The sequence below is a fragment of the Rhinatrema bivittatum genome, chromosome 2, assembly GCF_901001135.1.
Source record: "Rhinatrema bivittatum chromosome 2, aRhiBiv1.1, whole genome shotgun sequence".
Lineage (NCBI taxonomy): Eukaryota > Metazoa > Chordata > Amphibia > Gymnophiona > Rhinatrematidae > Rhinatrema > Rhinatrema bivittatum.
In genome coordinates, this window is record NC_042616.1 from 710282779 (window position 1) to 710310699 (window position 27921).

A 27921-nucleotide genomic window follows, 5' to 3' on the forward strand; every position below is an offset into this window, starting at 1 on the left:
TCCACTTGAACAACCTTTTCTTGCCCAGATGCAGAATGCCATCTTCCCCTTCTGGAACTACTGCTGTCTTGTCCTGTCATCGGTCCTGCAAACTCCCTGTCCCGCCAGGCCTCTTGACTCGAAGTTCCAGGCATCACCTCCTCTTCAGGTCCTGCAAGAAAAGATGCCCCCCTTTTCCTACCTAAACTCGCTTCTGAAACCTCATGCCTTACTCTGCCCTCAAAACCACCCCTGCTAGGAAATTGACCCCCCTTTCTATGCCCCTCCTTCCCATACAACCCCACTGGGCCCGAACTCTGTACCATACCCCTGCATGACTCCTTACCATACCATTTTGGCCATCCTCCAAAATTTCCCATGTCCCCAATATCCCTATCCTCAATAACCTGCTTCCCTTCCCTTAATATACCCTGCTCTAAATCAAATCCTGAACTCTCCTGTATACCTCTGGGTAACTTACTCTGTATGCCCTGCCTCCTCCCCACGGAACTTGTGTTTAAACGAGCTTTCTCACCTGCCTTACAATATTGAACTGAAGGGGCTGTCCTAGATTGAAAACCTGTCCTCTGTGCCTGAACATGCCCTTGCACATTGCTGATAAATTCACTTGTCTTGGCTCTAACCCCGAGTGGGGATGCCTCTAAAAAACCCTTTTTCCTAATGTAAGCCGGTTAAATGTACTTCTGTTAGAAGACTCCTGTGGCCGAGTAGTGTAGTCGTGTGACAGCAAGGTAGTCAGATGTTAAATACAGAAATACTATTTACCGCTTAAAAATAATTGAAATAACCAATTCAAAACAATTCAAACTCTCAATTTTATACTTCTCATTAAAAAATAAATTAGTTTTATATACGATTAATATATATTATTTCCTTATAAGATTAAAATTTCATGAACTATTAAAATACAATCACAAATAAGAATTGTTTTATTACTCTCCTTATATATATTTATCACTTTACTTATATATTTCTTTTAATTAACCCAAGTATGAAATTACTATTAAATGTGAGAGTTCAGAGTTCATCAATGCAACAGTCACTTATCTATTTTTCTTCCTTCTTTTCTTTTATCTTTATTGTTGCTTTTTTTCGTTGCTGGCCAGTTCTTCTTTCTTTTCTTTTATCTTGAAATCTTCCTCCTAAACTTAATCTTAAACAACTTAAAAGGAAGCAAAACTGACTCCCTTCACTGTTCCAGGATCTTCTACATACTACAACAAGTATGTTATTTGTTGTTTTATTTCAACTTTATATTCTAACTAATAATAAAAAAAATATAATTCATAACCCTACTGCTTCAAAACAGACAATGTATATCATACACACCTTTACTCTTTCTATCAATCATACATTCACTATAACTGTACTGTAACTGCACTTATTTGCATTAGTTAGGCCTTGATTTGAGAGGACTGGCTTAACAGATCCTTCTCCATCAATGATCAGGCACTAACTGCTCTTATTCTGTAACTGTCTTTTTTCTTTCTGTCTGCTTGGTCTCAATACTTGATGACATCATAGCACTAAATAGTCCTCAGAGCTGATTATTTTTGTCTTTATACTATGCTTATTCTTTCTCTTTTTATTTTTCCCTGCAGTATCTGACTTCAGTTGATTTTTGTGTAATCTGAATGTCTTTTAAATCTCTGTGAAATTTAAATTCCTACACTGTGCTTTGTCTAACTTCTGTACACTTTTGCCAGCCTACTCACTGGTAACCAGGGAAGCCAGTGATGCGTCTCCTAGGATACGCTATCTCTGCCTAACCTGATTATCCAGTGCACATGCAACCTTGTTGATGATGCACTGGGTGATTCCAATCAACTTTCTTATGTTTTAAAATAGTGTAGTTTAATGAGGAACCTAAAATTTCTTCCTGAGAAGTTTCATTGTATTTAATTATATAGGTATCCTTTTTTTATCCTGAATATTATTTCCTGTTTGTGCTTATTAGCTTCTATTTTTCTTCTTTTTACTTAAACTTGTTAATCTTCCCCCCCACAGTACTTGCAATACTTGTTTCAGTGATGATGTCACTGAAGTTCCTGCACTATCCTTTCTAACATGCCTTCCCCTATCCAGCAGTTCCACGCCAGTTTCCAGAACAAACTAAAAGATAAAAAAATACCAAAATCAGCCTTAAGACACCCTCAGCAATGACAGCAGCAGGAGGTCAGCAACTTCTTCTCTTTTTATTTTTATATACAGCTCTCATCTCAGGAGGAGATCTCTGTCAGAAGTGTCAGTCTCTCTCTTTCTCAATCATTTAATCTGACCATTGATAGTAGCTCAATCCTCCCGGTTTATTTCTTCATCTGTTTATTCCTTTCCTGCCATCCTCTGCCTTTCTCTCCATTGCTTGTTGTCACTTCCTGAAATGTTTTCCATCATTAGCTGTGACCCATCTTGGTCCGGAGTCCTTTACATTCTGAGTGCAGTTTCTGCTCATTGCCAGAAGCACTAACAGTAGCTGATCACTGGTAACACAACGCTGCTTCTGGGTAGCTGCAGTCCTCATCTTCTTTCACGGGTTCTTTTTCTTTCTTCAGTTCCGCCTGGCCTTTGCCTCTGGCAGTCCCTCATAGCAAGACTGGGTGCTGTCTTCAGTCTCTGTCCTGCAATTGTCACTGCCTCTGGCACAACTCTGGCCACTAGAAAATCTGAACCTTCTGGACTCTACTTGTGGAACTACAGAACAGGTAAGTCTTCTAACTATTAAATCATTTTATATATTTATTTTATTCTGTTTATCCCTTTACACTACCTCTCCCTGCCTTGGCCTGAAAACGAGCAGCACCTTTTTTTTTCTGTGCTTGAAGGGATCCTGGCATTATTCCTCAAACGGCTGCCTTGTATTGCTGCCCCTCCCCCTGCTAGCAACCGCCCTCCCATTTCCATGGTTACCCTCCCCCCCTTCCTCCGGCATTAATAGAAATCTCTGCCTCCGCCCCTGCCCCCGAAAGAACTTCAGTGCCAAGGCTACAGAGACCATCACCTCTGTGTTTTACCCTGCTCATTATGAGGCCGCAAATGAGCCAACCAGGTCTGTAAGCCCCCACTCCACCCCCTCGCTTTTTAGGCCCCAGCAAACTATCATACCTATAAGGGAGCCCAGACCGACGTGCCGCAAATGCGCAGTAGAGAGCGGCTGGGACCGATGAGCTGCGCATGCGTGGATGGTCTGGGCTCCCTTCCGATGGAAGTGCTGATTTGAGCCCCAAAGCAGAGTGCTCCGATGCCGGGGAAGGGGGGAGGGAGCTGGGACGGCCGGCGCAGGTACGGAAGATCTCTGCAGAGAGAGTCTTCCCCTCCGACGCTGGGGAAGGGGGGAAGGGGGAAGGGAGCTAGGACAGCCGGGATATGCACGGAAGATCTCTGTGCCTTGCAGAGAGAGCATTCCCCTCCCGCTGGGGAAGGGGGGAGGGAGCTAGGACAGCCGGGGCATGTACGGAAGAAATTTGACTCTGCAAGGCACAGAGATCCTTCCAACAAGTGAAAACAGCAAAGAAAGGCAACGCAGCTGGCACACACACTGCAGCATAGGCGCTGCCACTTCCCAAATCATGTCATCTGAGGTAAGCCCCGAGCAATACACAACGTCATTTGCAAATCCCCAGCCCATCCCCCAAGAAGCGCACACGAACGGCAAGTACAGGGAAAAAAAACCAAAAGAGCCCGCACTCCCTTCGCCGCCGGGGAAGGGGGGAGGGATTTGGGATGAGTGCGAAGCCACAGTACAGAGGGAGGGCAGTATGAAGAGAGGCAGTTCCCCATTGGGCCATCTCTCGCCCTCTGCATTTTACAAGTTCAGCAGGGTAGAGTCTGCCCGGAGGGAGAGTCCAACAGCATCCCATGCATTTCACACTTAGCCTGTCACAACAGTTCCCTTCTTCCACAAACTCTCCTCGACAAGGGAGGGGGGAGAGAAACGCTGTGTTGTCGTCACTCTCAAACATACAACAGATGTGGGAACTTTTCAAGCTCTCTCAACAGCACAGTAAACTCTTTAGAGGAAAGGAAAAAAAAAGAACACTGGATTTATGTTTGGAGCGAGGAGCTGTGAGTTAGGTGCCACGCAGACCACAGTGCACTTACCAACTTCCCGCTCAAATTGTGTTTCGAGAGAGCAGCTGTCAGTGAAGTACCGAATGCTGACTGACATCCTGCTTACATTGATTTTCTATTTCTCTCTAAAACTGGTTACCTCTTAAACAAAGACCACTGGATAAGTGAATGAAAGTTGCCAATGCTGAATATAGACTCCAGCCAACCAAGCAGCCACATGTATTAAACATAGCCCACTGGCTATGTGACTGAAAGTTGCCACACTGTCTAATTGATTCAGAAAAAAATATTGGTTAACACTGAATATAGCCTACAGGCAACAAAGCTGCCAGATTCATTCACCATTGCTCACTGGCTAAGTGACTGAAAGTTGCCTCACTGCCTAATTGATTTAGAAAAAATATTGGTTAACACTGAATATAGCCTACAGGCAACAAAGCAGCCAGATTCATTCACCATTGCTCACTGGCTACGTGACTGAAAGTTGCCTCACTGCCTAACTGATTCAGAACCAATATTGGTTAACACTATATATAGCCTACAGGCAGCCAGATTCATTCACCATTGCTCACTGGCTATGTGACTGAAAGTTGCCACACTGCCTAATTGATTCAGAAAAAATATTGGTTAACACTGAATATAGCCTACAGGCAACAAAGCAGCCAGATTCATTCACCATTGCTCACTGGCTAAGTGACTGAAAGTTGCCTCACTGCCTAATTGATTTAGAAAAAATATTGGTTAACACTGAATATAGCCTACAGGCAACAAAGCAGCCAGATTCATTCACCAGTGCTCACTGGCTACGTGACTTAAAGTTGCTGCACTGCCTCATTGATTCTGAATTGGTTAACATTGAATATATAGCCTACAGGCAACAAAACAGCCACATGTATTAAACATAGCCCACTGGCTATGTGACTAAAAGTTGCCTCACTGCCTAATTGTTTCTGAAAAAATATTGGCAAATGCTGAATATAGACTCCAGGCAACAAGGCAGCCACATGTATTAAACATAGCCCACTGGCTATGTGACTGAAAGTTGCCACACTACCTAATTGATTCTGAACAAATATTGGTAAATGCTGAATATAGACTCCAGGCAACAAGGCAGCCACATGTATTAAACATAGCCCACTGGCTATGTGACTGAAAGTTGCCTCACTGCCTAATTGATTCAGAACAAATATTGGTTTACACTGAATATAGCCTACAGGCAGCCAGATTCATTCACTATTGCTCACTGGCTACGTGACTGAAAGTTGCCTCACTGCCTAATTGATTCAGAACAAATATTGGTTAACACTATATATAGCCTACAGGCAGCCAGATTCATTCACCATTGCTCACTGGCTATGTGACTGAAAGTTGCCACACTGCCTAATTGATTCAGAACAAATATTGGTTTACACTGAATATAGACTCCAGGCAACAAGGCAGCCACATGTATTAAACATAGCCCACTGGCTATGTGACTGAAAGTTGCCTCACTGCCTAATTGATTCAGAACAAATATTGGTTAACACTATATATAGCCTACAGGCAGCCAGATTCATTCACCATTGCTCACTGGCTATGTGACTGAAAGTTGCCACACTGCCTAATTGATTCAGAACAAATATTGGTTTACACTGAATATAGCCTACAGGCAACAAAGCAAACAGATTCATTCACCAGTGCTCACTGACTACGTGACTGAAAGTTGCCGCACTACCTCATTGATTCTGAATTGGTTAACATTGAATATATAGCCTACAGGCAACAAAACAGCCACATGTATTAAACATAGCCCACTGGCTATGTGACTGAAAGTTGCCTCGCTGCCTAATTGATTCAGAAAAAATATTGGTTAACACTGAATATAGCCTACAGGCAACAAACCTGCCAGATTCATTCACCATTGCTCACTGGCTACGTGACTGAAAGTTGCCGCACTGCCTAATTGATCCTGAAAAAATATGCCATGTAGAAAGCCAGAAATGACGGACAACCAGTGGGCTGTTCATGATTTTCACTTTAAAAGGAGGAAAGCTGAAAATGAAAGAATTAGACGTCTAAATACATCTCAAGAAGAAAGAAAGGCAGAGCTGGAAAGACTTCACAATTTAAGAGTGAATCGGAATGAAGAACAAAGGGCTGCAGAAAGACAGAGACGTCAAAACTCAAGGATTCGAAATCGCTTACTTGACCTTGAAATGTCTAGAAAGAAAGCTTTACGAACATTAGATGAGTTTCAGGAAAGCAATATATACATTAGCGACCTTGGTGATTTAAACAACATTTGTGAACATTGTAATGCAAAACATTTTACCAATGAACGCCCAAGTGACAAAAAGTTTAATGTCTGTTGCAATAAAGGAGCTATTGTTTTGCCAGCTATAACTACAAATGATTATATTATTAACCTGATGACTGGACAAGATCCAGATTCTCAAATATTTATGAAAAATATAAGATCCTACAATAGTGCTTTAGCCTTTGTATCAGTTGGAGCAAATATTAATGTCCCCACAGGTTTCGGTCCATATTGCTTTAAAATACACGGACAAATGTATCACCTTTCAGGAACTCTTCATCCACCTGAAGATAAGGATCCACAATATGCTCAGTTATATATTTTAGACGAGTCACTTGCAAATGATGAAAGGATGATAAAGCTGCAAACAAGGCTTGCAAAAGACATGTAATGGAAAAGTTAGCTGATATTATTTATTTATTTATTTATTTAAGGGTTTTTATATACCGCAGTACGTAAAGAGATACATCACCGCGGTTTACATTTAACAATAACTTAGCAACAGGCTTTACATTGACATTATTAATAGGTATTACATATACTAAAATCGATATAACAGTTTTTGGATCAAACAGTTATTGGATATAAACAGTTTTTGGATATAACAGTTATTGGATCAAATCCCTTAGACCGAGCATACAAAATGATGCATGAGGTTGAAAAAGAACAAATACAACTACATGGTAATGATGTTAACAATTCCAATATACGTATGATAATTTTACAAAACAGAGCTTTAGATCCTAGACGATACAATCCACAACGTTGCAATGAGGTGGCTGTGGTGTTTGTCAGCCCTGATGGGGAACCTCCGATCAACAGAGATTTATTGGTTCATCTGAGACCCGACGGAAGTGTACATGGAACGAGTCGAGTAGACTATAGAGACAGAAATTTGGATGCTCTTTGTTATCCCCTTTTATTTCCGAATGGTGAACAAAGTTGGGGTATTGGCTTAGCTTTGCACAATGTGAGAGCAACAAGCTCAAGGCAAATATCCCTTAAACAATATTATTCATATTATTTGCAAATTAGGGACAATTTTAATCCTTTCCTAAGAGCAGGACGATTGACACAACAATACATTGTCGATGCTTATGTTAAAGCTGAAAGCAATGATCTCAACTTCATAAGAAGCAAGCAAAAAGAGTTGAGAGCAGAAAATCGTAATGAATTACAACATCTTGCGAACGATGGTGAAGCACTAAATGCTGGAACACGGGTTCCCTGTATGTACCAGGATCATTCCAGACTGTGGGTTATGTTCCCTGTCCAGCAGATGGAGTTAGAACCAAAAATTCCAAGGGGAGGACCTATATAGCCACGCCTCCCTCGCCTCAATCCTCAGTATAGTTCTAACTCCAGCAGATTGAGCAGAGGACACAGTGGTCCCCAGCACTTTTCTAGTTTTATTTTCTCTTTGAGGAATCAATTAAATAATATTAGATAAAGGTTTTCTTCTAAGGGATAGGTTCTGTAGTGTTCTGTCAGGACCACTCCGTTCAAAGAGAGACACTGTTTTCCAGTCAGGAACTTGCTGACAGGCTGTGTTTTTTGCCTGTCACTTTATTTCTCTCTTCCTACCTCTTTGTTTTTTCCTCTTCCTTGCCTGGCTAGAGTGTGGTGTTATTTTTATTTCATTTACAGTCGTTGGTAGGAACAGGAATTTATGAGGGGTGAAAGTCTGTAGTGCCGACCGCTCCCCCTAGCCCCGGAGTTTTCCTTTTCCCCTCCTCCCTTTCAGGGAGTGATTGGAGTTCCCGCCCTGCAGCTCTGCGACGACCCATTCCCCGGAGCTGCTCACCGTCGGGACGGCATTTTTCCCCGACGGTCTCTTGGGGACGGTGAGGGGTCCGGAGGCTGAAGAGTTTTATTAATTCGCCGCTTCAATTGTTGCCGCGCGCCGCAGCCGCCCCTCCCCCTCCCTCCTGCCGCGATGCAAAAATCGCCGAACGGCTCCAGAGCTCGGCACGGGCTTCAGCAGACCTCAGAGGGATTTTCTTCAGCTTTTCCTGAGGGGGAGTATGGCTTACCTGGTAGGCAGCTTGGAGGAGAGTCGGACCGCGCTGGCAGGAAGCGGCATGCCCCGTTTCCCCTCAGCGCGGGAACGGCGGCCATTTTCTCAGCTGACTCGGAGGCAGCTCTCTCTGAGGAGGACGTTGACGCTCCTCTCCAGGTTTCCTCTAACAGTATGGAGTTTCGGAGCGGAACGGGCCAGGGCAGGCAAGGGGACGACGTCTCGGGGGGCCCCTCATCAGCTCTTTCCGCTTTTTCGCCAGAATTCATTGTTTTAATGCACAAGGCATTTTTACAGAGCAGGGATCCGAATCTTGGAATTTGGGGTCCCCCTCCCCCCAAACTGGCCTGCTTGACACAGCTTTCGACGGCAGACCCTCCCTTAGGGAGGGCTTCCCCCCCCGTGATTCCTATACCGCTGCAACAACCGTTGGGGGGCCAGGTAGAAGGTGATGACCCGAGGGTCCTCCGTATTTTTCAAGCAGCGGAATTGGATGATCTCATCCCCCACATCCTCCAGGAAATGGACATTGACCCTCCTCCGGATCCTGTGGCTCAGGATCCGAAGATTAAGAAAGGGGATCCCAGAGGAGGAAGTGACGTCACTTCCCATGCTGGACGCTTGAGAGTGGAGCTCCTCACCCGTCGGTGTTTTTCGGTGCATCTTTTGCGTTCATCGCGGCGCTTTTATTAACCACTGCACACATTCGATAGCGGAACGTGGGGGCTTCATGGCGGCGAAAAAATCTCCCCCTGATTTACATCACTTCTCTTATAACAAGCTAGGGGAAGCTGCGGCGCTCGCGGCGCACAAAATGGCGGCGGATACGGGACAACGGCAGCCAGAGGAGCCGGAGTGCGCAACGCCTAGCACGCATGAGGATTCTTCGTTTCGTGCGGAAATGCGCTCGTGGTTCACAGAGCTCCGCACGGATATAAAATCTTTTCAAGCTGAAATTGCAAACACCTTGCAGGAGATAAGGGAGGAGCATGCTACTATGGCACGCCAGCTGGCGGAGGTGGACACGCGCTTGGACGACCATGATGAGCGCTGGACTGCGCAACAGAAAGATCTCTCCACCTTGCAGGCCCGACAGACGGAGCTAGCTGACAAGCTTGAGGACATCGAAAATAGAAACCGACGCTGTAACCTGCGCTTCAAAGGGGTGCCGGAGGGTGAGGCTAACCAGGACTGTGCTTCGGTAATTCAGCGGATCTGTGCCATGATCTTGGGGGAGCAGGCACAGGAAGGTGGGGAGTCCACTCATAGCAATCAGATTGAGAGAGCCCACAGGTCGTTGGGGCCCAGGGTGGGCAATACCCCCAGAGACATAGTAGTATGCTTCCACTCATTCCAGTATAAGGACAAACTTGCTACTGCAGCATGCAGGCAGCGCTTTTGGCGGTGGAAAGACCACGATATTGCAGTGTATGCGGACCTGGCTGCCACTACCTTGCGGAAGCGTTTCGCTTTTAAGCCAATTACTATGGCCCTCACTGCGGCGAAAGTACGGTACAGATGGCTCTTCCCCTTTGGCATTTGGTTCCAGGTGGAGGGGAAGTCTTACAAAGCTCACACTTTTGAGGATGGAGTACAAGCGGCAATGGAGGCGGGCATGATGGTGGAGGTCCCCACTTCGGACCCCAAGGTTCCCAAGGGTCGACGCACGGAACCCCCCAGATGGCAGCGGGTTCCCAAGGGGGGCAAACGCCTGAGAAGAAACCCCAGTGACGTCCGCGTGGAAGAAGTGCCGCCATGACTTTTGTGACTCTATATCTAACCTTTTCTCTTTTTCAGGTTACCTTGCCCTAGTTATGGCTGCCGGTGGACATTTCTGTGGTATTATTTTATTGGCTGCAGCATGATGAGCAGTGGTTCTACAAGTTGTTTGGATTTTCTATTTTGCTTCCTTCTATCTGATCATGTTACTTAGCCGCGATAGCAATAGTAATTTTTTGATATCTAAAGGGTGGGAGGCTTCATCCTTGCTTCAGGATGGGTTTTTCCTCCAGTAGTTGCTGGGAACGATTGTATCCTTCCCAGGAGGTTCAAAGGGGGCGGGGGAGGGAGGGGGGGTTTCAATTTCTTCATAGATATCATGGTGGTTTCAAACTGGGGACTAGTTGGTATGCTGCTTTTTATGTCTGCCTTGGCTTCCTTCGCTTAGGGGGGAAATGCTCCAGTCTGCTTTTTGGGTCGGGCCCTCTACTATCAATAAGACCCTATAATTATCATGGCTCCTATTAAATTTGTTTCTCTTAATGTCAAGGGCCTAAATTCTGGGCGTAAGCGTAAGCTTCTTTTTCAGGAAATGGGTCGCTTACAGGCGGATGTGATCTATTTACAGGAGACGCACCTCAGAAAACGGTACGAGGCCTTATTAAAAAATGCCCAATATCCACATCAATACTGGGCTGCGGCCACTAAAGATAACAAATATGCAGGGGTGGGGATCCTTCTCAAAAAGGATTTACAATATGAGTTACTGAATATTCATGCTGACTCTCAAGGGCGCTATTTATTATTGAATATTAGGGTGGGATCTGAGCTGTATTCCCTTATGTCAATCTATGGCCCGACTTCTCATAAGGAAGTTTTTTACTCTCAACTGTATGATACTCTAGCCAATAAAGCAGAAGGGAGTGTAATACTTGGTGGTGACTTCAACACGACCCTGAACCCGGTCCTGGATAATTCTACGGGGCGTAGCGCTGACTCCACTTGGTTCGGAAAGCTTTAAAACGTATCCAATCCCTGATTTCTGGGATTGACATTTGGCGCTCTAGATATCCCAAGTCTCGCTGCTATTCATTTTACTCGCACCCTCACAGCAGTTACTCTCGACTGGATATGTTCTTGGTGGATAGGTTGCGAGTAAATATGGTAAGGGCTGTGGATATCGAACCGATCGTCTGGTCGGATCATTCTCCCATTTGGTTCACCCTTCAAATTAAAAATTATGATAAAGGGCAACGCTTCTGGCGGCTGAATAATTCCTTACTGGAAGATAGCGAGTTCCAACGTCAGATTGCTAGGGATATTCAGGACTACATGCACACCAATGATACTGAGGGGATGGATCCAGGGGTTCTTTGGGAGTATCTAAAATGTGTCCTACGTGGCTCGTTTATTTCCCGAGCCGCATTTGTTAAAAAACAAACTGAGGGGGAACGGCAGGGGTTGTTACTGCATCTTACGGATTTAGAGCATTCTCATATGGTTGACCCCACTGATCTTAAGATTTCACAGGCAATCCAAGAGACCAAAGATCAGATAGCGCAACTGGATTCAGCCAGGATTGCTCATCAGTTAACTCTGGCGCAACAGCGGTTCTTTGAGGGGGGGAATAAAGCCGGGAAGTATTTAGATCAAACGCTGAAACGTAAGCAAGCCCAAGCCACTATACAAAAAATTAAGGGAACGGATGGAGTCTTGTTGACTGATAATACCACGATTAGACAGCGATTCCTTCAATTTTATGCTCAATTGTACAGTATGGACTCCCAGGTTTCGGTAGAGGATATCTCTCAGTATTTAGCAGATGTTTCTCTACCAGAACTCACAGCTATCCAGCGGCAATTTCTGGATAAAGAAATTACTTTATTGGAAGTCACGGAAGCTATCAAAATCCTTAAAGCGGATAAATCCCCTGGGTTAGATGGCTTTACGCCTAGATTTTATAAGCAATTTGCCACGATCCTGGCACCCATTCTTCTCACTTTTTTTAATTCTCTGAGAGAGGGCTCCGCTTTATCCCCCCAGGCTAATACGGCCGGGATCACCCTGTTATTGAAGCCTGGGAGAGATCCCTCCCTTTGTGGTTCGTATCGACCTATCTCTTTACTTAATATCGATGTGAAGCTCTTGGCAAAAATTTTAGCCACACGGTTAAATTGCTTTATTTCACAGCTTGTTCATACGGACCAGTCGGGGTTCATCCCGGGGAGGACAACTGCGGATAATGTTCACACGATTTTTGATAGCATTTGGTTTGCAAAGCGGTATAGGGTTCCCACCATAGCTCTCTCCATAGACGCCGAAAAGGCGTTCGATATGGTTCACTGGCCATATCTGTTTTGCACATTGGAGGGTATGGGTTTTGGTACCTCCTTTTTACAATGGTTAAGGCAATTATATAGTGATCCCCAGGCTTGCTTACAGATCAATGGTGGTTACTCTTCCAATTTTACCGTTGGAAGGGGAACCAGGCAGGGCTGTCCGCTCTCTCCATTGCTTTTTGCATTGTTTTTAGAGCCCTTTGCAATTAAAATTAGAGGACAGGAGAATATACAGGGGCTAACGATGGGAGGGATCTCGTCTAAGCTCTCCCTCTATGCCGACGATATCTTACTTACCCTCACTAGACCTGAACTCTCCCTTACACAGCTGATTTCGGAGATGGATGCCTTTAGTAGGGTTTCGGGTTTCCGGGTTAACTGGGAGAAATCGGAGATTTTGAACATTAATCTCACCCCACAAAGCGTCGTACATTTGAAGGGATTGTTTCCTTTTAGATGGGCCTCTTCTCATATCAAGTATTTAGGAGTGCAATTGAGCGCGTCACATGATCTCTTCCCTCTTAATTATGGGTCTTTATGGAAAAAATTGGTTGGGGAAATGGAAGAGTGGAGCAGATACCACATCTCCTGGATGGGGCGGATGGCGGTGTTCAAGATGTCCCTGTTACCAAAATTACTGTATCTTTTTCAAACTCTCCCCATACCTGTTCCTGCCCTCCAACTTAAACTCTGGCAACGGAAATGTATGAATTTCATTTGGGCTGGACGGAGGCCGAGGGTTGCCCGGAGCGTCCTATTTCGGACCAAGGCGATGGGTGGGCTCGGTGTTCCGGATATTGCCCGATATTATTGGGCAGCTCATTTCAAAAAAGTGGTTGATTGGCATAAGAGGAGGAATCCTAAACAATGGATACAAATTAATCAGGAATTGCTTGGGGATGTTCCTCTGCGGTCTCTCCTTTGGCAGCCTAGGAGGACATGGATAGTGGATCCGGGGACTACATTATCTCCTTCTATACTGGATACTCTCTCGTTATGGCATCAGCATGGCGATCGTCTTGTCGAGCGGAGAGAGTATCATGCTAGCTCCAGTCTTTATGACCATAAGGACTTTCGTCCTGGACAGGATAATCCGGCCTTCCTTCTTTGGAAGAGGACGGGAATTTTGGAATGGGGTCATATCTGGGGCTCGACCGGGATTAAATCCTTTCCCGATTTTACAGCGCCAGTATCACTTACCCGCTTCAGCCTATTTCCCCTATTTGCAACTCGCTCATTTTGCGAGAACTACTCAGATTGGTCCACATTTGGCGCTTGGTCAATCTTCTTTTGAAAAATTATGTAAGAAAGCTGACACTTCTAGTCAGTTGTTGTCAGGAATTTATCAATTACTGGCGAGGGTGGTTGGGACAAAATCGAGCTTTCAACTTGCATGGGAACGGGACTTGGGAATGGATATCTCTAATCAGCAGTGGAAAACGATATTCCAAAGCCGTGGGAAAGGCTATATTGCTACTTCCCTGATTGAAAATGCTTATAAGATTATGTATCGATGGTACATGTATCCTCAACGGTTGCACAAATTTATGCCTCGGGTTACTGAGTACTGCTGGAGGCGCTGTGGGTCAGTGGGCTCTTTTCTTCATATGTGGTGGGATTGTCCCGTTCTACAGACCTTATGGACGGCTATTCGCCAGTGGTTGGGGGAGATGTTGCCGGGTTTCCCAGTTGTAGGCCCAGCTCAGGCATTACTAGGGCTTAAGGTTGTGGGTCTACCTGAAGAACACAATCGGCTGGCCCATTATGTCCTCCTGGCCACACGGTTGGCAATAGCCAGGGTTTGGAAGGATCCCAGGGTACCAACAAAAGCAGTGATACAACAACAAGTAGACAAAATATATTTATTGTCTAAAATCACGGCTTTCCGACATAAAAGTATGCATAAATTTGACAAAACCTGGCAGACATATACAAGCTGGAAGGCCTCTCTATCTAATGTTTCTCCCTGATGTGTTCGGCGGTTGTTTATGTAGAGTATTCTCTTTCTCCTTCGGGGACTGCTTGGGTGGTTGTTTGAGGTTTTCTTATAACACACCAACTTCTTACTTCAACGTACCTATGGAGACGGGGGGAGGGAGGGGGGTTTAGGGGAGAAAATCACAGTGGGATTTGTAATGTACATTTCGCTTTTCTATGACACTGATTTTCTGGGTGCAATTCGATATTTATGTTGATGTGCTCTGTCTTCCGATACTGATTTGAAATGTATCATTGGTATTCTATTGGTTTGTATATCTGCCACTGTTAATAAATCTTTAAATTACAAAAAAAAAAAAAAAGAAAGGGGATCCTCTCCTAGCGGGCTTACGACCTCTAGCGAAAGCTTTTCCCACGCATCACAACATCTTGCAATTGATTTCAAGGGAATGGGATACTCCTGAGGCCAATCTTCGAGTCGGTCGAGCCATGGAAAAGTTATATCCTCTCCCCACTGATTTCTTGGAGATTCTTAAGGTTCCTGCTGTTGATTCAGTGGTATCCGCGGTCACGAAACATACTACCATCCCGGTCACAGGCGTGACGGCGTTGAAGGATGTCCAGGATCGCAAGCTCGAGGTTTACCTCAAGCGTATCTTCGAAGTCTCAGCGTTGGGGATGAGGGCTGCTATCTGCAGTTCCCTAGCACAGCGAGCAGCTCTGCGTTGGGTACAACAGCTTCTCACTTCCCAATCTTTGCCACAGGCAGAGACTCTTCAGGCTGATAGACTTGAAGCGGTGGTTGCCTATGGAGCTGATGCTTTTTATGATCTGTTAAGGGTCCTCGCTCGTTCCATGGTGGCGGCGGTGTCCGCTCGTCGTCTTTTGTGGCTACGCAACTGGGCGGCAGATGCTTCGTCTAAGACGCACCTGAGTTCCCTTCCTTTCAAGGGTAGGTGCCTATTTGGGGAAGATTTGGATCAGATCATCAAATCTCTTAATGAGAATGCGGTGCACAAGCTACCAGAAGATCGTCCACGTTCTTCTAGATCTTTTTATTCCTCCAGAAATAGGTACCGGAATCAACGGAGGTCACGTCCTACTAGACAGCAGACACCTCGGGCTCCTTCTACACGATCACACACCTGGAACCGGTCCTTTCGAGGGCGCCGCCACGGTAAGGATACTCAAGGGGCAGGTCCTTCCTCGAAGGCTTCACAATGATGCCAGAAGGACCCAAGAGGGGATCCCCCACCTGGGGGGTCGCCTTACTCTCTTTTACAAGGAGTGGGCCCAAATTACGTCGGATCAATGGGTGCTGGACATCTTAAGATAAGGCTACGTATTAGATTTTGTACACGAACCCCGAGATCATTTTCTCCTTGCGGTTCCCGTCTCAAACAATTAGCAGTCCGACAGACTCTTGATCGTCTGCTACAGCTGGGGGCGATAGTACCGGTAGCGGCCTCTGAACTGGGAAAAGGTCATTATTCAATCTACTTCGTGGTTCCCAAGAAAGAGGGCACTTTTCGACCTATCCTGGATCTCAAGACGGTCAACAAGTGTCTCAGAGTTCCTCGTTTTCGTATGGAAACGCTCCGTTCAGTGTTATTAGCCGTGCATCCGGGAGAATTCTTGGCCTCTTTGGACCTTACAGAGGCATACCTTCACATCCCGATCCATCACCATCATCAGCACTTCTTACGCTTCAAGATTTTGGGACAGCATTTTCAGTTTCGTGCTCTCCCTTTTGGTCTGGCGACGGCTCCGCGTGTCTTCACAGAGATCATGGTAGTGGTGGCGGCGGTGCTCCGCAAGGAGGGTATCCTTGTACATCCCTATCTAGATGACTGGCTCATTCGGGCGAAGTCGAGGACGCAGGGTTACCGTGCTGTAGACAGGGTAGTACAGCTTCTTCAGTCTCTGGGATGGATCGTCAATTTCTCAAAGAGCAAACTGATACCGTCCCAATCGCTGGATTTTCTGGGAGCACACTTCGACACCAGCCGAGCCAAGGTATTTCTGCACCCGGACAGAGCTCGGGCTCTGCGTGCTCAGGTAACACGGTTCATGGCACTAGTTGCTCCCACGGCGTGGGATTATCTCCAGGTACTGGGAACCATGGCCTCAACAATCGATTTGGTTCTGTGGGCCTTCGCTCATCTCAGGCCTCTCCAGAGGTCTCTGCTTTCGCGATGGAACCCAGTGTCGAGAGATTTTCAAGCAGTACTGCCCATCCCGGATGTTGTCTTGCTCAGCTTACAGTGGTAGCTGGACCCTCAACAATTAGCTCAGGGAGTGTCTCTACAGAACCCAGATTGGGTGGTCGTCACCACGGATGCCAGTCTCACCGGCTGGGGGGCGGTCTGTCAGGACAGGTCTCTCCAAGGCCGATGGACGATGGAACAGTCCACTTGGCCCATCAATCGGCTGGAGACCAGAGCAGTCCGTCTAGCGCTGCAGGGGTTCTACCCACTGGTACGCAGTCGAGCGGTTCGGATTCTTTCGGACAATGCAAACACAGTGGGGTACATCAATCGCCAGGGGGGCACCAGAAGCCATCTAGTCTCGTTGGAGACCGACGAGTTGATGACATGGGTGGAGCTACACTTACAGCGGCTAGCAGCTTCGCACATAGCGGGCGTGGACAACGTTCAGGCAGATTTTCTCAGTCGACAACACCTGGATCCCGGAGAGTGGGAACTCTCAGAGGACGCAATGCGAAGGATAGTACAGCGTTGGGGGAGACCCCATGTGGATCTAATGGCAACCGCGTCAAATGCAAAGGCCACCCGGTTCTTCAGCCGCAGGCGTCAGCGCGGCGCGGAAGGAGTCGACGCGCTGGTTCTTCCCTGGCCTCGACAGTGTCTCCTGTATGTCTTTCCTCCGTGGCCTCTAGTGGGCAAGGTTATCCGACGGATAGAGACGCATCAAGGTCTGGTGATCCTAGTTGCACCAGAGTGGCCTCGTCGACCATGGTTTGCAGATCTTCTCAATCTGGCAGTAGACGGCCCTCTTCGGATCAGTCATCTGCCACGTCTTCTTCGCCAAGGACCAATATTTTTCAAGGAGGCAGATCGCTTCTGTCTTGCGGCTTGGCTTTTGAGAGGCGTCAATTGAGACGGCGCGGATATCCAGAATCTGTCATCTCCACGCTCCTGAAAGCTAGGAAGACATCCACGTCGGTTACTTATGTCAGAGTATGGAATGTTTTTGAGGAATGGTGCGAGTCAAAATCGATTCTACCAACGCAGGCCTCGGTGACACATATGCTTTCCTTCCTACAGGCTGGTCTGGATTTGGGCCTTGCCTATAATTCTCTTCGTGTGCAGGTGGCGGCGTTGGGAGCCTTCCTACGTAGTAATGACAGGGAGCTCCTGGCCTCACATCCAGATATCCTACGTTTTCTAAAGGGGGTAAAACACTTGAAGCCTCCAATTAGACCACCTTGTCCTTCTTGGAATCTCAATTTGGTACTCCGGGCTCTATGTGCACCGCCTTTTGAGCCTCTGACTTCAGCCACACTCAAGGATGTCACCCTTAAGACCATCTTCCTGGTGGCGATCAGCTCAGCACGTCGGATCTCTGAACTACAAGCTCTATCATGTAGGGAGCCATACCTTCGTTTCACGCCAGGGGGAGTATCCCTGCGGACAGTTCCATCTTTTCTGCCGAAGGTGGTCTCGACTTTCCATCTCAACCAATCGATAGAGCTTCCGTCATTTTTATCCTCTGATTCTTCTGACCTGCGTCGGTTGGATGTCCGACGTTCTTTGATACATTATTTGGAGGTCACTAATGAATTTCGACTCTCCGATCATTTGTTTGTCCTTTTGTCGGGACCCAGGAAGGGTTGCATGGCATCCAAACAATCAATCGCTTGCTGGCTGAAAGGAGCGATTATAGCCGCATACATCGGAGTGGGTAAGTCTCCACCTTTAGCTGTTAAGGCGCATTCTCTCCGCGCTCAAGCGACGTCGTGGGCGGAAAGTTCTGCAGTTTCTTCTCAGGAAATCTGTAGGGCGGCCACATGGAAGTCTCTCCACACTTTCGCAAGACATTATCGTCTAGACATTCGCGCGCCGTCTCACGGTCAGCTTGGAGACAGGGTCATACGGGCAGGGCTGTCCGCGACCCACCCATGATGGGGAAGCTTTGGTACATCCCACAGTCTGGAATGATCCTAGTACGTACAGGGAAAAGAAAATTATTCCTTACCTGCTAATTTTCGTTCCTGTAGTACCATGGATCATTCCAGACCCCTCCCTGGTTTTGGGGGTTCTTTGTGAGCCATCCCTGCTTTCCTGTCTTCACAATATTTTCACTCTGTATCTCTAGTTATTGCGAGCTGTGTCTTTGAACACAGTGCTGTTTGCAAGTTCTCAGTTACAGTTTTTTGAGTACAAGTTAGTTGCTGTCACTTACAGCTGTTATTTTTTCTCTATATTTTTGAGATTAATTGATTCCTCTGGTTCTGTCTCTTCTCGTCTTGGCTTTGCTAGTCCAGTTACTGAGGATTGAGGCAAGGGAGGCGTGGCTATATAAGTCCTCCCCTGGGAATTTTTGGTTCTAACTCCATCTGCTGGACAGGGAACATAACCCACAGTCTGGAATGATCCATGGTACTACAGGAACGAAAATTAGCAGGTAAGGAATAATTTTCTTTTATTTTGCCATCAAGGTTTACCAGTAGCCCCAGAAATATGCAACAATGTTATCAAGATGCAATGGCAATCACAATGAGGCATGGTAAACCAGACCTTTTTATTACAATGACATGTAATCCAAAATGGAAAGAAATTACAGAAAATATGGCAACTGGTGAAGCAGCTGGAAATAGACCAGACTTGGTTGATAGGGTTTTTAAACTTAAAGAACTTATGGAAGAAATTGTAAAGGATGAAATATTTGGAAAAGTAAACGCATATGTTTAGGTAATCGAGTTTCAAAAACGAGAGCTCCCACATGCACATATGATCTTTACCTTGGCTTTCAGCGACAAACCAAAAGATATAGTCACAATTGATCGAATTGTTTCCGCAGAAATTCCAGATGCTGACTTGCAGCCTACATTGCACAAAATTATAATAAAAAACATGATACATGGACCATGTGATGGAAGAAATCCCAATTCCCCATGCTTAGTTGATGGAAAGTGTTCCAAAGGGTTTCCAAAGAAATTTAAAAAATGAAACGGCTACGAATGAGGACGGATATCCTACTTATCGGAGAAGAAAACTAGATCCAGTGACAGTTGATAAACATAGGATTGATAATAGTTGGGTTGTTCCTTACAATCCTTACTTATCGCTTCGTTACAATTGTCACATTAATGTTGAAATTTGTGCTTCTTTTAAAAGTGTTAAATATTTATTCAAATATGCATTTAAAGGCAATGATTGCGCCAATGTGAATTTTAAAGTTGATGAAGGAGAAACGTATATTGATTCTTGATATGTCAGCCCTCCTGAGGCTGTGTGGAGAATATTTCGATTTGAAATGCATCAACAAAGCCACTCAATAATGAGACTAGCAATTCATCTCAAAGGTGAACAAACTGTTGTATATCGACCTGACTTACAAAGTGTTTCAAGAGCTCTTCAGCAAGATAAGGACACCACTTTAACAGCATGGTTTAACATGAATTGAGAAAATGATGCAGCACGCGTATACAAATACAGTGAGATCCCAGAACACTTTGTATTCATTCAAAAAGACCGCAAATGGTTACCTAGAAAAGCTGGATTTGGAAAAACAATTGGAAGAATGTATCCCTTAAGCATCAGTGATACTGAATGATATTTCTTAAGATTGATACTATTGCATGTGCCTGGAGCAACATCTTTTGAATTTCTAAAAACTGTTAATGGAGTTCAATACGACACATACTTTCAGGCTGCTAAAGTGCAAGGTTTGACAACCGATGAAAATGTTTGGGACTATACATTAGCTGATGCTGCAGGTGCTGATATGCCCAGAAATTTAAGGGATTTATTTGCCTACATTTGTATTTACAGTGGCCTCACCGACATGTCCAGTTTATGGAATAATCATAAAACAAATTTAATTGATGACTTCTGCAAAAAACAGATACATACACATACATTACATTAGTGCACATCAAGGCACTGTTCCTGTGGGCAGCCAGTTTTGCAGACTTGGGTATATTGGGAGAGCGCTGCTCTCTGAAGCCAAATCCCCAGTGGGCCTCTTTTGTAGTTACCACTTTGTTGTGTGCACATACATTACATTAGTGCACATCAAGGCACTGTGCCAGTGGGCAGCCAGTTTTGCAGACTTGCGTATATTGCCGATGTCGAGATGGCGTAGTATTCGACCTTCTTCCGATTTCTTCAAACCTTCCGTGGTAGGCAAGGATATGGTTTGGTTGAGGTGAAATTGTGAGACCACTTTGGGTAAAAAGGAAGGAACTGTGCGAAGATGGATCGCCTCTGGAGTGATTCTGAGAAATGGATCACGACAGGACAGTGCTTGTAGCTCTGAGATGCGGCGTGCTGAACACACGGCCAGCAAGAACACCGTCTTCAAGGTTAACAAACGGAGAGACAGGCCTCGAAGGGGCCTGAAGGAGGATCCCGCTAGAAATTCCAATACTAGATTGAGGTTCCACAAGGGCACTGGCCACTTCAGTGGCGGGCGCATGTGTTTGACTCCTTTCAGGAAACGGGAAACGTCTGGGTGTTTGGCAATGGAGTTGCCGTCACTCCTGGGACCGTAGCAAGACAGTGCTGCTACCTGAACCTTGATGGAGCTGACGGACAGACCCTTCTGAAGTCCATCTTGTAGGAAGTCCAAAATGAGAGGGATCTTAGCGGTATGTGAATTGGTGCTGTGAGAGTCGCACCAGGCTTCAAAAACTCTCCAGATCCTTATATATGTTAGTGATGTGGAGAACTTGCGTGCTCTGAGGAGTGTATCGATTACCGGCTCTGAGTATTCTCTTTCCTTCAGTCTAGCCCTCTCAATGGCCAGACCGTAAGAGAGAATTGAGCTGGATCCTCGTGGAGGATGGGACCTTGCTGCAGCAGGTCCCTGTGCGGAGGCAGGCGTAGAGGAGTCCCTGCCAGTAGTCTTCTCATGTCTGCGTACCAGGGTCTTCTTGGCCAGTCCGGGGCCACTAGAAGAACTAAGCCTCTGTGTCGCTGAATCCTGTGTACAATGGTGCCCAGCAGGGGCCACGGAGGAAAGGCGTATAGCAGGATCCCCAGAGGCCACGGTTGTACCAGGGCATCGATCCCCTGGGCTCGAGGATCCCGCCTGCGGCTGAAATACCTGGGAACTTGAGCGTTGGACCTGTCCGCTAATAGGTCCATGGCTGGCATCCCCCATCGATCCACAATTATCTGAAAAACTGTGGGTGACAGCTGCCACTCCCCCGGATTTAGGCTTTCTCTGCTGAGGAAGTCTGCCGTCCTGTTGTCCTTCCCGGCAATGTGGACGGCGGAGATGTCCTGAAGATCTGCTTCTGCCCAAATCATCAGGGGAGTTATTTCTAGGGACACTTGTTGGCTTCTGGTCCCGCCCTGTCGATTGATGTATGCCACCATGGTGGCGTTGTCTGACATCACTCTGACCGCTCTGTCGCGAAGTCTGTGGGCAAATCGCAGGCACGCAAGCCTGACTGCCCGTGCCTCTAGTCGGTTGATGTTCCACCTTGACTCTTCTCTGGTCCACCGCCCTTGGGCGGTGAGGTCCTCGCAGTGTGCTCCCCATCCGTTCAGGCTGGCATCTGTGGTGAGCAGAATCCAGGTTGGGGAGGACATTCTTGACCCCCGGCTCATGTGGCCGGGCTGTAACCACCACCGTAGCTGATTCCGCACTCTGGCCGGCAGAGGTAGGTGTACGGCGTAGTTCTGTGATCGTGGGCTCCATCGAGATAGAAGGGCGCATTGCAATGGTCTCGTATGAGCCCGCGCCCATGGCACCACTTCCAGAGTGGATGCCATGAGGCCGAGGACTTGTAGGTAGTCCCGAGCTGTGGGCCGGCTGGCGCTCAGCAGGACCTGCAGATGATTCCGGAGTTTTGACTTTCTCTTGGAGGTCAGTCGGACCTTGTCTTCTTGAGTGTCTAATTGGACCCCTAGGTATTCCAGCGACTGGGACGGCTGTAGGGAACTCTTCTTTATGTTGACTACCCAGCCTAGGCTTTCCAGAAGAGCTATAACTCTGTTGGTTGCCTGGTGACTCTCCTCCGGTGACTTTGCCCTGATCAGCCAATCGTCCCGGTAGGGATGGTCGAGAACTCCTTCCTTCCTGAGTGCTGCCGCCACTACTACTATGACCTTGGTAAAGATCTGCGGCGCGGTGGCTAACCCGAAGGGTAAAGCTCGGAACTGGAAGTGCTGATCCAGGTCTTTGAAGCGTAAATAGCGCTGGTGATCCCGATGGATTGGGATATGCAAGTAGGCTTTCGACAGATCTAGGGAGGTAAGAAACTCCCCTGGCTGTACTGAATTCTTGACAGACCGCAGAGTTTCCATGCGAAAGCTGGGGACCCGTAGGTGTCGATTGACTGACTTGAGGTCCAGGACGGGCCTGAAAGTGCCCTCCTTCTTGGGTACTATGAAATAAATGGAATAATGCCCAGAATGTATCTCTCCTGCAGGTACTGGGATTATGGCTCTTAGGGCCAGGAGCCTCTGTAAGGTCACTTCTTGTGCCGCTTTCTTGATCGGTGAGCAAGGAGATTCCACAAACTTGTTCAGCGGAAGCCGAAGAAAATCCAGGTAATATCCTTCTCGGATGATGGCGAGGACCCACTGGTCTGAAGTGATCTCGACCCACCTGCGGTAGAAGAGGGTTAGCCTGCCCCCTATGGTTGCTACCCTCGGATCGGTCGGCTGATTGTCATTGTGGGTTGCGGCCGGGGCCAGAACCCGGGCCGGTTCTCTTCTTGTTGTGCTTAGTCCGAAAGGGCTGGTTCCTGGCCTGAGAACGAGGTGCCTGATAGCGAGTCCTGTAGGGGTTGAAGTGCTGAGAGTTTCTACCTCTGGATGGTCTAGAAAAAGAACGCTGGTTCCTCCTTGACCTGTCTTCTGGTAGACGGGATAATGGAGAGGCACCCCCATTTAGTAGCCCAGTTCTCGAGATCGCTGCCGAACAGTAGGGAACCCTTAAAGGGCATTCTTGTGAGTCGTGTCTTGGAGGACGAGTCGGCCGCCCAATTACGTAGCCAAAGCTGTCTCCTGGCTGCCACTGAGGAGGACACTCCCTTGGCTGCCGTACGGATGAGGTCGGAGGCTGCGTCAGTGAGAAAAGCGAGAGCTGATTCCATGTCTTCTCCCGGGGTGTTGTTTCTCGCTTGTGATAAACAGGAACGCGTCACCACGGTGCAGCAAGTCGCGATTCGTAGGGACATGGCTGCTACCTCTAAGGCTTGTTTCAGAATGGTGTCCATGCGTCGGTCATGCGTATCCTTGAGGGCCGCTCCCCCCTCCACCGGAATGGTAGTGTGCTTCACAATAGCATTAACGATGGCGTCTACCCTGGGGCATGCCAGCAGCTCCTTGGACGCCGGATCCAGAGGGTACATGCCTGCCAAGGCCCGACCCCCTTTGAATGAGGCCTCAGGTGCCTTCCATTCCAGATCGATTAGCTGCTGTGCTGCTTGTAGGAGGGGAAAATGGTGAGCCATTTGGTGCAGGCCCTCTAGCAGGGGGTTCATTTTAGGGTCCCCTGGGGTGTCCTAGCCTGGAATGGCCAGATCCGATAAGCATTGCGAGACCAGGCCTGGAAGATCTTCTTTCCGAAAGAAGCATCTCATGGTCCGATATGGTTCTATCTCCGAGGGAAGTTCACTCTCCTCGGGGGGGCTCCTCATTTTCCTCGGAGCAATCCGAATCCCCATAATCGGGGCTGTTGGGTGGCGAGTGGCCGCGCCTAGGTCTCGAGGGTCCAGGGGCCGGGTCAACCTGGACAGAAAGACCCATACGAGGAGCAGACTGCATCTGGACAAAGGCGTGAATCCCCTTAAATAATTCCACCCAGGAAAGCGAAGCCGGATCGGCCGTAGGGGCACCAGGTCTCTCGGGTTCCCTGGCTGCTCTCCACGGCCTGCTAAGTCCGGTGTGTTCCCTGAGGAACCGCTGGGCTGGGACTGGTCCTGTGCTGGAACTCCCATGGCCTCCTCACATTGGGCACATAGGGAGTCTGCTTCCTCGCTCTGTGTGGCTCTGAGGTTGCATGCTGAGCAGAGGCTTAGAACTTTCATGCCTGATTCTGGAGGTGCCGGCTCTGCGGACACATGGGCTCTCTTATGCTCCATTTGCCTGAAATTCGGTGTCGCCCAACGATGTGCGCCTAACATGTGCGCTTAACAGCATGCGCCTAGAACGTGCGCCTATAACGGGCGTCTTATAAATGTGCGCCTATAACGGGCGTCTTATAAACGTGCGCCTATAACGGGCGTCTTTATAAATGTGTGCCTATAACAGGCGTCTTATTAATGTGCGCGTATTCTAGTAGCGTGCGCTTAGTCAACGTGCGCCTATCGTGTGCGCTAACAACGTGCGCCTATCGCGTGCGCTTAGCAACGTGCGCTTAAGTGGCGAAGATGAGTAGGCAGGCAAAATGGCGACCTCCCAGGCGGGCTGCCTCGTAGGCAGGCCCAGTTAGTCCACACTTCCTCGGAGACCAAGTAAAGATGTAGGCCTTAGCTTGTCTTCGGCGCTTCCCAGCTGCGACCTGGGCGGTCTCCGGCTGCGGGGGGAGAGGGTGAATACCTTCACCGCCGCGCTTAAGGAAGTGCACCCGCTGCCTCTAGGCCGCGCCCGAACTTGTCTCGCTCGGGGGCCAAGTCCACGCCAGGACCGAGGCTGCCTCTAGGCCACGCCCCAACTCGTCTCGCTCGGGGGCCAAGCCGTGCCCGAGCCCTTCTCACTCGGAGGCTGGGTCCCTGCCGCGAACCGGCCACCGGACCGAGGCTCTTACCTCTGAGGGACCACGGAAGTCAGCTCGGGAAACTCAACTGGGTGAGTGACCGCCTGGTATCACCACAGGAGTGCGGGGCTCGACTTCAGTAGGTTTCTTCCATGAATTTAGTCGTTAGAATTTGGAAACACGCTCAGCGAGCGTGAGGTAGCTCCAAACTGCTTTGGAGACGGAAATTACTGATTTGCTACACTTCCTGTGGGGGTATATGTACCCGTGCTGACATCAGATCCGTCTCCAACTGCTAGCACGAGCACACTATACCCATTTGTTTTGAGTCCATCTGCTACACGCTAGGAAATAGACTATAGCAGCTTCAAACTGCAGAATGCAATAAATGGAGGTATTCATAAGCCAATCTCCCAATTGGCTGCATAACTATATAATCTAATATCAGGCAATCCCATGCCCCTGTTTCCATCTACTCACTAAAGACTTATTCTAACCTGCTTTTATGGGCTAGAATAAGATATCTTCTCCTGCTGTACCCATAAGCTTTCTGAATCTGAGCACTTCAGCCACTGAACTTAAAAGATAAGTGCACACCGAGGTTTACCTCTGAGTGATCTCAGAAATCACCTCAGGAATTCTCGACTGGGGGAGGGACCCATAGGTATCACCGCAGGAGAGTGGGGCTCTTTTTGTAGAGATAAGATTTTCTTTCTTCTTTGGTTTGGACTTTCTAACGCTGTGCAAGTGTGTTGTGTCCCAAACTGCTAAGGAGACAGAGAAATACTGAAGAGCAGAGCTTCCTGCACGGGTATATGTAGGCTGACGTCAGATTGAAATCTGACTCAGTCTCCCAACTGCTATCAGGAGTACACTGTACCCATTGGTCCTGAGTCCATCCGCTACACGCTAGGAAACTATAATTTCTCCGTGGAGAACTTCTTTTGCAGTTTCCTAGAATAATATAGGGTCCCTCTTGTGGTGTTTGATAAATGGAAAGATTATGTAGACTTTAATAATCAAATCTGAGTGAAATTGCTTATCAGACTTCCCTCACATTTGAATATCACCACCTTACCCCAAAATAAGGGGGGAAAACCCTTAAAGATTACCCACCCTGTTGCATGATCTGATATCTCCAGCACCAGTTACCTTAGAAAAAAATAGACTCTGAAATGAGTATGTAATCCCAGACAAGATTTAGAATCATATGCTCTGGAATAATGTGTGAAATCAATATCAGAAGGTAGGGTTTCCACCATACACCCAAAATTTGTAAATGAAACCAGATAGGGCATACCCCCATTCTAATCCAGCAAAGTGGAAGATGTTGCTGGAACTCTACTGAAGAATCAGAGACCAGATTAAAATCTCCTCCCAGTATCAAAGTAAGATACGAAAATTGCGATAAGATATTCACCACTTGAAAAAAAATAATTTATAAACATTGGGAGCATATATGCTACTCAACACAATATGATTCCCAAATAAATTGTCTTCTACAAAAACATATCTGCCGTTGATATTCTTGATTATTTTAACTACTAATTGCAGCCCCCCTCCCCTGTTCTATGTATTTTTTACCTGCAGTTCGACGTAAACCGATATGATGTGAACACCATCTTAAATAATAAAAAAGAAACTGAACTATCATCAGGAGGTGAGGGGAAATGGGTGACTGCGCTGTGTGACCATGCCCCTCCCCCGACGTCACTGTGAGCTCCGGCGGCAGTTGAAAAGCACCTCACCATCAGGCGCCAGCGAGCAGGGAGGCCACCCTCCATCCTGGGCCCCCCGCAAGAAGTGAACACCATCTTAAATAATAAAAAAAGAAACGGAACTATCATCAGGAGGTGAGGGGAAATGGGTGACTGCGATGTGTGACCATGCCCCTCCCCCGACATCAACTCTTTGTGCTTCATTTACTATTTTTTCTTTTACGTTTTCTGTTAAGTAACCTTTTTTCAAGTTCCTACCTTATGCCTTTGTTAACAATTTTATTATAAATGTTCTCTGTATTTGACTATGGAAATATTTTTTCCTGCTTTTTCTGTTTTATGTAAACCGGTATGATTTGCATTTTAATGTAAGAATGTCGGTATATAAAAATTATAAATAAATAAAAAATAAATAAATGATGTAACCACTAATATCAGTATAAAAAAGTTTCTAAATAAATAAATACTTGAAAATGGAGGGCCTTATGGAGTAAAATAAATATAGTTACACCTGCCGTATGGGGAGTGATAGAAGCAAAATATAACACCCTTCCTAGTATTTTTTAAGTTTAGCATATTCTAAATCTGTCAGATGTGTTTCTTGTAGCAGTGTGATAGTGTTGAAGTGCGGCATAGCTTTCAGTAATTTATATCGTCTCACTACCGAGTGTACCCCACATACATTCAAAGACAAAACACTTAAGTGATTTCCACATATGGTGTTGGGGGGACCTTGAGAAGAAAACACAAAACAATTATATAGAAAAATCCACTGAGAAGAGTCGGTCTCCCAACCTAGATCCATCCCCTCCCAAAAAAAAAAAAAAATTACATATAAAAGATATATGTTCTCCATCACTGTGGGATTTAACAGTGTAGCAAACATTCCTCCTACCCCCTCTCCCTACCACCACAAGTAAATCCCCC

The 27921-nt window shown here is 46.9% G+C and overlaps 1 long non-coding RNA gene across 1 annotated transcript; it reads left to right on the forward strand.

Moving 5' to 3' along the window:
- The first annotated feature begins 2048 nt into the window (after positions 1-2048).
- On the forward strand, positions 2049-26923 carry LOC115085563. The gene is made up of 3 exons (XR_003854895.1): positions 2049-2175; positions 2553-2702; positions 26867-26923. It is a non-coding gene; the product is annotated as an uncharacterized LOC115085563 (long non-coding RNA).
- The last annotated feature ends 998 nt before the right edge of the window (positions 26924-27921 follow it).